This window comes from Marmota marmota, unplaced genomic scaffold, assembly GCF_001458135.2.
Source record: "Marmota marmota marmota unplaced genomic scaffold, marMar, whole genome shotgun sequence".
NCBI classification, from domain to species: Eukaryota; Metazoa; Chordata; class Mammalia; order Rodentia; family Sciuridae; genus Marmota; species Marmota marmota.
This window is the reverse complement of record NW_026000082.1, coordinates 28,717,344-28,726,818: the sequence shown is the minus strand read 5'-3', so window position 1 is coordinate 28,726,818 and position 9,475 is coordinate 28,717,344. Positions and strand designations below refer to the sequence as shown.

At 51.5% G+C, this 9,475-nt stretch overlaps 1 protein-coding gene across 1 annotated transcript in view; it reads left to right on the top strand.

Moving 5' to 3' along the window:
* Window positions 1-9,118: 9,118 nt before the first annotated feature.
* Gja4 (gap junction protein alpha 4) overlaps window positions 9,119-9,475 on the top strand; it is a 15,088-nt gene continuing 14,731 nt past the window's right edge. Inside the window, exon 1 of the mRNA XM_048815789.1 lies at window positions 9,119-9,125. The gene's annotated coding sequence lies outside the window, so the exon portion shown is untranslated. The remainder of the gene's footprint in view (window positions 9,126-9,475) is intronic.

The following is a 9,475-nucleotide window of genomic DNA, read 5'->3' as shown; positions in this document are numbered from 1 at the left end:
AGGCACCCACAGCCCTTCTCCCCGTCCACCAGCCGCTCCTCTGTTCCCCTCCTTCTGTATCCGGGCGAGGCCTGAGCACCACAGCATCTCTGACATCACCCTCATCTCACGTGCCAACAGATGCCTGCTTCTCTCCTGGACCACAGCAGGAATGGCACCCGCCCCATGCCAGGCCTACAGTCAAAGGGTAACAGACTCTTGCCCAGATGAAGACTGCGACAAATTCCTGTCCCAGCAGTATCCCCACTGTCCTGCTGAGCAGAACGCCTGGCCCCCGTCAGTCCTCATGAGTGTTTCCATCCCTTCTCCCTGTGCTGGGCTCCATGAGGGCAGCCCACAAAGCCAGATCACTGCCAATTCACGTCCTCCAGCCCTGCCCATCTTGGTGACGCCCTGCCTTAGTCTCCTGACCATTGACCATGGTGGCAGTGTTCTCAATGTCTCTCCTGGCAAGTGTTCTGGCTCATTCCATTTTATTTCTCCGAGAAAGCAGAGCTGTCCCAGAAGCATACTCTCCCTGTGACTGTCACCAAGCCCACAGACCACCAGTTCCTCTTCCTCCCTCTCCCCCGGAAGCACAGTGGGGGGACGGGGGCGGCGAGGATGCTGCACCTGTTACTTCTCTAATCTCCCTACAAGTGCCAAGGAGCCTATTCTCCCCACTTCCTTGCTGTCTCCTAAATCTGTGATCTCAGCCCCCCCCACCCCCCCCCCCCGCTAGTTCTCTGAGCACATAAGTTCAGATCTTTCCCATCAAAAAACAAAAGCCCAACCTTTCCTCAACCCTAACCCCCTGCAGCGACCTCATTATCTCTCTCCTGGCTTTCACAGCCATTTCTCCTCCCTGGCTTCCTACTCTCTCGCCCACCACCCACTGGCAGTGATCCATCTCTACCGCGCCAAGACACCCCACAGCCCTGCCTGTGCCAGCTTCACCTACAATTCCTTTGTCACACATCGAGACTTTCCATTTCTTGTCTTGATGAGTTGGCAATCACAGCACGCCGCCTTCCTTCTCTACGCTCTTCCAGGTTCCATGGGCCCTTTGTTCTGTCCACCCAGGACTGTCCCCCACTATACTGGGGTTCTAAAGATGACCGTCAGCCATGCATGGGGACCCTTGGAGTGAATTAGGGTGAATACATGCTTCAGGTGAGGCCTGAAATAACCTTCAGATTATTTCAATTGATTCTAAGTGAAGCAAATGGTGGCAAAACTTGGGAAGGCATGAGTTCAGAGCTGCTGGTGACCTCGTGCAAAGTCTTATGCGAAGTCCCACCAGTACCCGGAAAGGCAGGAGGCAAGGGAAAGGGAGAGGGCCTGGACACACTCCAGAGCCAACTCCGGGTGCTGTTAGGAGCCCAAGGCATCCATCCCTGCCCTTCCTGTGTTTCTATGAACACATACATTCCCCTTCCATGCCCAAACTAATTCAAGTTGCATTTCTGTCTTTTTTTTTTTTTTTAACTGTAGTTGGACACAATACCTTTATTCATTTATTTATATGTGGTGCTGAGGATCAAACCCAGGACCTTGCACATGCCAGGCAAGTGCTCTACCGCTGAGCCACAATCCCAGCCTTGCATTTCTGTCCTTCGCAGTGAAGAGTCCCAGCTAAGGCACCGACGGAGGCTTCTGCAGCACCATTCTCTGGCTTCCTTCCAAGCTCTCCCTGTCGGCCTCAGCCCACATCTGAGCTGGGAAGGTCCTGGGGCTCCATCCCAGACCCTGCATCTCTCCTCATTCTCCACACCCTCCCTGGGTGATCTCATCTTCTCCTGTGGCCTTGACAACCCACCAGGACAATGTTGAATCCCAAATCCATATTTCCACCCCTACTCTCTTCTTTCAATTTTTTCATGGTGATAGAAGACACATACCATCAAAATGACCACCTTAGCCACTTTTAAGTGTACAGGGCAGTGCCTTTCATGACATTCACAATGATATACAACCATTACCAGCATTTAATTCTAGAACTTTTTCATTGCCCCTAATGAAGACTCCGTACCCATTCAGCACTAACCCCCACTCACCCCTCACCCTAGTCCCTGGTCACCTCTCACCTCCTTCCTGTACCTATGAGTTTGCCCACTCAATATTTCACAAAAGTGGAGTCATATAACATTTATCCTCTGGCATGTGGTCCATGTTACTTATCATAATATTCTCAAGATCCATCCCTGTTGTAGCCTGTATCAGAACTCTATTCCTGTTTATGGTTGAATAGAGTCCCACGTGGGTTTAGACCACATTTTGTTTATCCTCTTATCGTTGATGGACATTTGGGTTGTCTCCACCTCTTGTCTATTGTGAGTGCTGCTGTGAGAAACATTCACGTCCCAGTATTTGAGTCCCTCCACTTGGTCCTCTTGGGTGTGTACCCAGGAGTGGGCTCACTGGCTCAGGTGGTAATTCTGATTCACTTTTTGAAGAACTGCCAAACAGTTTTCCACAAAGACTGCGCCATGTCACATTCGCACGGGCAACACTGAGGGTACAGAAGACAATTTGGCTCTGTGAAGGCAGCCAGCCCAGAGCCGCACCCCACCCCTGAGGCTCCGGGATGGGCTAAGTGTGGGAAATTGGGTGAGGCTCAGGGATGGGGGGGGAGGACGTGAAGCTGTCTATTGTGCGCATAACCTCATGACAAAAAAGGGTCTTTTCAGGACTACGTCAGAATGTCCCAAAGACCTGATCAAAATGGCTGCACCAGAATATCACGACAAGTCATTTAGCCAACTCCAGGCACAGGGACCCTCCCTTTGACCCCCGTTTTCTCTTTCCCTCCCAACCTGCTCCTTCACCCACACTTCCCAGCTTAGCCTTGGCAAGCCAGTTCTCCACTGCTGAGGTCAGGACCTCTCCCATGTGTAGGGACAGTGATCGCAAAAAACACATCCCTGCAACCCAGACCCAACCAAGCCTCTCCTCCCCGATGTCCAGTGTCCCTTCCTTCCTTGGCCAGGATCAAGGCTCCAGAAGCTCCAGGAAGCTCCCACACATGAGGTAACAGGCTAGCGTCAAGGCCTGCTGTACACACTTCACCCCCAGCTGGCTTCCCCAGCCATCCTGATGTCCCACACTCTGGCAACGCGAAGCACAGGCCAAGCAAAGAGCCCTCCATCCCCCACCGCTAACCCAGAGGGAGCAGAGGCTGGATGAGCAGATGGACTCCAGCCAGCCACTCAGCCCCCTGGGATTTCCGCCTGGTAGAGGGAAGGAGGGGGCAAAGGAGGCATGGTCACCGAAGGCTTCCGGAAGAAGAGCAGGTGGTCAGGGAGAAACCTCTGGAGATGGGGCGCTAAGCTAGGGGGGAACTGATTCAACAGCTGCCATGAGCTGGAGTGGGGACTACAACTCCAGACAGGAAGGCCAGGGCAGGTCGGCCAGGCTGCTCCAGACAAAGAGTACGTCCACGGCACTGCGGCTGGGCAGGACCTGCTGTTCATCCGTGGCCACTAGGACGCCAGTGAGCCAGGAGAGGAGGGAAGGAGTGTGCAGGTGAGGCCTGGCAGGCCTGCATGCATAGGGTCCTCCAGGCCGCCATGATGCTGTTAACTGTCAGTCTGAGTGAGCAGGGGAGCGGGGGTGGGGGGCGGGGGGCATTTTGAACAAAAACATGCACAGCCCTTCAGGAGACTGCATTACAATAAATGAACGGGGACAAGGACTAAAGTTGGGGGCGCAGTTATGAGACTATTGGATCAACCCTGGGGTGATACGGTCATGGATTAATCCAGGAAAGATACGGCTTATGCTTAATGTTACCAGGGCCACACAGAGTTGCTACAGGACCCTGCAAGTCCACTCCTGGGTACAAACCCAAAAGGATGGAACAGTTTGGTCAGATTCTGAAAATGTTTTGAAAGCAGCACCAATATTCCACCCATTGAATGTTGGGTAATTGAAAAGAGGGTCGGCAATGACTTTACTCATGGTCTGGGGCCTAAACAAGTAGGTGAGTAAAAATACCACTTACTGGAAGAGCCAAGTGAGAAGAGACTCCTGGAGAAGAAGAGAAGGAGTTCATGGCCAGATAAACAGATGTCACCTAAACAGTATGAGATCGTTTTAATACAAGCATGTCCCACGTACAAGCTAAAATTCAAATTTAACTCGGTGTGTTGATCTTTGCCTCTTTGGTTTTGGATTTGGTTTGGCTTTGCTTCTAAGTCTGACAACTTTCGTAAGTAGAGAGCTTAATTTGGGACACCGTAAGGTATGTTTCCCACTGAGCATCCATAGGGAAAAGTCACTTAGCAACTGGATACCTGAGAATGGAAACAGACTGAGCTGGGGTCCAGTATCTAGGAGTTGTCCCCCGAGTTTTGGTGTTTCAAAGCCTGTTACTGGTTGGCATTACCAAGAGAGTGAGTGAAGACAGAGGAGGAGTCCAAGGACCAAGCCCAAGGATGCCCCAATACTTAGAAGTTGGGGAGATGCGGAGACTGAGAAAGGAAGTCCATAAAGGAAGGGGGAAGGGCTGGGGATGTGGCTCAAGCGGTAGCGCGCTCGCCTGGCATGCGTGTGGCCCGGGTTCGATCCTCAGCACCACATATAAACAAAGATGTTGTGTCTGCCAAAAACTAAAAAAATAAATATTAAAATATTTTTTTAAAAAAAGGAAGGGGGAAAAGTCAGCTGAGGGAGAGAGGAACCAGCTTCATTCCATGCTGCTAAGATTCCGGGGAAGGATGAGGACCTGACCATGGGATTTAGCCATGTCTCGACAAGAGCATGAGGCTTAGTCAGAACTCGCTTCCTGGAGGAGGGCAGGTCACCAGGGAGGATCTTCTGGAGGACGTTATAGGGTTATCTTGTTTTGTACTGGGGAACTGGATATTGAACCCAGGCGTGCTTTATTGCCAAGCCATATCCCCAGCCCTTTCAATTTTTTTTATTTTGAGACAGTTGCCAAGGCTGGTCTTGAACTTGTGATCCTCCTGTCTCAGCCTCCCAAGTTACTGGGATCACAAGTGCGTGCCACTGCACAGAGCTGGAGCGTAGAGTATGGAAAGCAAAAACCTAACTAGAATAACTTCAAGAGAGCATAAGAAGGGGGGAGAAATGGAGATAATGAATCACAGTCACTCTTCTAAGGAATTTTTCAATGAAGGGGTAAGAAGAAATGAACAGACACCAGAAGAAGAAACAGAGCCAAGGAGAGGTGTGTGTGTGTGTGAAGATGCTTCCTGTAGCGGGAAAACGAGGAAGATCCAGGACAGAGCAAAAGGCTGATGGCGGTGGAGAGAAGAGGTGGAGGTCAGTCCTTGGTGGCCAGCAGGGTGGATGAACTTGTAGAATCCAGACAGCAACTCAGTAATCTGTCCATTACGTCCACAGATGTACTCTGCATCTGTGGATACAGATGTCTCAAGCAACACGGGGTGTCCTGGAAGAAAAGCACGTTCTAGCCTGGGTCCTGGGACTTGGCTTCCTCCCGTCTGCCACCCCAGGCAGGAGTAGACAGCCGTATCCCTTCACACCTGACTTCCTGGTGGCTTCTCCCTGTCCCATCTCTCTGACCAAGGGATAAAGCAGTCTTCAGGCCTCTGCTGCAGATGCAGGAACACAAGGGCAACCCCAGGGGAGGTCCTGCCCATCCTGGAAACCCCTGCCCAAGGCCAGGGCAAAGACCGAGGGGCAGCCTGGGAGAAAGACGAGACTGGACCAGGGCCTGGGCCGGAAGAGATGCAGTGGCTTAGGGCCTACCACCCCCAGGTGTATGGCCTAAGGGGCATGGAGGTGGCAGAGGCAGCTGCCAAGCCCTGGCGCAACACAATCTTGCCCTGAGGCAGGGGGATGGCCTAGATGGCCTCCCACACAGTCCCCTTCTCAAGGAGCAGAAATCTAGGGTGAGGCTTCAAGGACTTCAAGTCCTCAGAGCCTCTCTGAGGAATGGGGAGCTCTCCCTGCTCATTCCCCCAAAAGCAAAGGCCAGTTTAGGGGGTACCTCTTGATCTCAGGAGGAAAGGGCAGCCTCTGGCAGGGTCAGATTAACAGGACCTATGAGTGAAGTCACCAGGTCACTAGAGCAGAGTAACCCAAGTACACATGCACACACACACTCACACACACACACACACACACACACACTACACACCACCGCCTCACACACAGCCACACATGCACACATAACCTCCCCAACCACACACATCCAAACACACCCACTCATGCCGTCCACACTAACCCCAGAAACACACCGTCTCCCCCACACTCAACCTTCTGCGCACCCGGCATTTACTTTACAAATAGGAATGGTGTCTGCTGCACCCCAAGGCCTGGGAGAGGCCACAGAGACCTGAGCCCTGAGCCTCTGCCCCTGGAGGTCCTCTATGAGAACACTGGGAAGAGTGCCTGCTGGGGCAGTGCCGAGGAAGGGGGTGAGGAAGCTTTGGACAGGGTGACCAGAGGAACCTGCCCGGTCCAGAGTCGGGCAAGCACAGTCCAGGCCGAGAGAACAGCAAAGGCAAAGGCCGGCACAGCTTGTTGGAGGAACAGAAAGAAGGCCACTGAGACTGGAGAGTCAGGATCAAAGGGATGGCGTGTGACCGGAGGTGAGGCGAGACTAGGTCATTTGCAACCTTATAGGCCAACCTCAGGAGAGTGGGTACTAATCTAAAGGTAATGAGAAGTCACTGCAAGGTTTTCATAGGGGAGTGACATGATGCGGTTTATATCACTAGAAGAAACCATGGGAGACATTTTTATTTAAATATTCTCAGAGTGGCAAAGGCATTTCTAAATAAGATCAAACCCAGGGGGCATTAAAAAAATTAATGTGATTAATGTATTTGACTACATAAAAATGTTTAATTCCGCTTGACAAAAACTCCATATATAACTTAAAATACAAATGTCAAACTGGAGAGAGGAAATTCTATTCCTATCTCAGACAGAGGACTGGTTTCCTTAATATATAAAGAGCTCCTAGGAAATCAATAATAAAAAGGCAACCATCTTTGTCCATTATAAATGGACAAAGAACAATTCACAGGAAAATAAATGAAAATGGCTTTTAAATGTATGAAAAGATATTCACTCTCACTCCATGATAGGAGAAATGTAAAATAAAAGTATAATGAAGTACCACCGGCAATGATTGTAAAGTTTGGGAACACTACAGTGACAAGGGTATAGAGAAACAAAAATTCTCATGTCCAAATTTTTAAATGAGCATATACCTTCAACACAAAAGTTCCACTACTAGGAAAGTATCCTATAAACAAAATTTTTAATGAATTCAATAATGTTTATTCAAGGATATTTGTTGCAATGGTGTTTGAGATAGAAAGGAAGACTAAAAACAGCCTTAATTTTCATTAAAAGAGGACTGATTAAATAGATTATAGAAAAATATACTATTTAGTTCTTTTACAAAAAGAAGAAGAAGAGGAGGAGGAGGAGGAAGAAGGAGGAGGAGGAGGAGAAGAAGAATCTGCTCTTTACCTACGGGTAAGGGAAATGTCCAATATTTTTCAAATGAAAAAGGCAGAGTGCCCAATTACCTTCCTGGCATCCTTCCATAGATTAAATGAAGGTTGTCGCCATAGTTGAAGGCACACAGATGACTCAGGAAGGAAAAACATGAGGTGGGCAGCCCTCGCCGCTCAGGTCTGGCCCTGGAAACATGCACATCATCAGTGGACAAATGAGAGTTAAAGTCCCCGGAGCTCACCTGAGAGAGAGAAGGGTCCTGGGACTTGCCTACATGAAGGTTCCCTGGTGTGAGGACATCAGGAACGGGTGTCAAGGAAGCCCAGGAAAGAAATGCTCTGAGAAGAAAGGAGGGGCCAGTTTTTTCAGGTGCTTCTGAAGGTCGAAGAAGATGGAGACTGAGACATGGCTGTCAGGGTTGGCATCATGGAGATTCATGGTGGCCTTGACAAGCTGTTTTTAGTAATACAGTAGGGACAGGAACATTGTTCCGATGAGTTGGAACAGGGCTAGGAGGTAAGGAGGTGGGAAGCAAGCTTTGAAATGGAGCAGAACAACAGGTGACACGCAGCAGGTGGCAAAGTCATGGTACCCCCACCATCACACCCACACACCCTCAAAACACATCCGCACAGAACCACCCAGACCAGCCACTGTCGGATCTCAGCAGAGATTTTCAAGGGTCATGGCCACAGCGAGTAAAAGGTGGCCCCTGCCCTATAACTGTGCCCTATATACAGGTACTCAACCCTGCTGAGACCTCCCAAGCTGGCTCTGTTACTTATTATCAGTGTGACCCTGAGCAAGTCACCCAACTTCTCTGTGTGTCAGTTTTCTCACTCACAGAAGCAGGAAGAATCACACCTGCTTCGTGTGCATGCTGAGAGTATGAAATAAGGCCTGTGGGGCAAAGCCTGGCACAGAGATGTTTCTGGGCCACTAATTTAGAGGTAGTCTTCTCACAAAATGAAGAGTGGCAGGGGCACCATAGTTGATGCATTACTTAGGAGGGTTTTTTTCCTGTTTTGTTTTGTTTTTGTTTTCCGGTGCTGATGATGGGACCCAGGTCTTCATGCAGGCCAAGCAAGCAGTCTGCCACTGCCACACTTCCCCAGCCCAGGGGCCATTTTTTAAATTACAAAGTGGTGCTGTTAATTATGCCAGGACCGCAGGCATAAACCAGTGCAAATCCGGGACAAATGCGATGTGCCGTTCCCATAGGGGCAGCCATCTCTGTCCAGACAGGGAGGACTCAGGCCTGAGGGTGACTAAGGATGACTAAGATTCAGGGATTCCCGGAGTCCGTAAGCCAGGGGGTTCCCAAGGAGTCTGGGACACCATGGGCTCTTGTTAGGTTCCTCATCATAGCAATAAGTCAATAAGAAAAGCATCTTTGTTCCCAGAGCCCAGGCCAGGTGCCACCCAGCCACAGGCCCCTGGCTCTCACCAGAGAGTGCAGGGCGCAGGTCTGACCCGGGGACAGGCTCTGCCCCTTGACTTAACTCCAGGCAAAGACCTCTCCATCCCGCCTTCACCCCCCACATCTCCCTTGCAGGCATAGGTCTCCCCGCAGCCCTTCCGCCGAGGGCACACAGTCTGGCCCCCACTGTGGCCCTCCAAAGTGCACCTGGCTCCGTCCACGCTGTCATCGGGGACCCGTGGGGGGGGTGGGGGGGCGGGGCCGGCTTCCTGGAGTGTCCTCACGCAGGGTTGGGGCCTTGCGCCGGGCGGGGACCAGGATGGGCAGGGCACTGGCACAGAATCCGTGGTACCGCGCGGGGGCGAGTCAAGATTGCAGCGTGTCCCACGGCCGCGGCGCTTAACAGTTTGCCGAGGGCCTCACGCCTCGAATCTCATTGGCGCCTTTGCCACAGCCCTGCCCATGGCCACCGACGCCCCCATTCCACCGGTGAGCAAACCGAGGCCGGGCCGAGCCGCGAGCTCTTCGGGAGCGTGCCCGGGGCGCGTGCGGCGCAGGGATTAGAACCCAGGGCCGCCGCGGGCGGCTGAGGCTCCGCCCCCGACCCTGGATCCT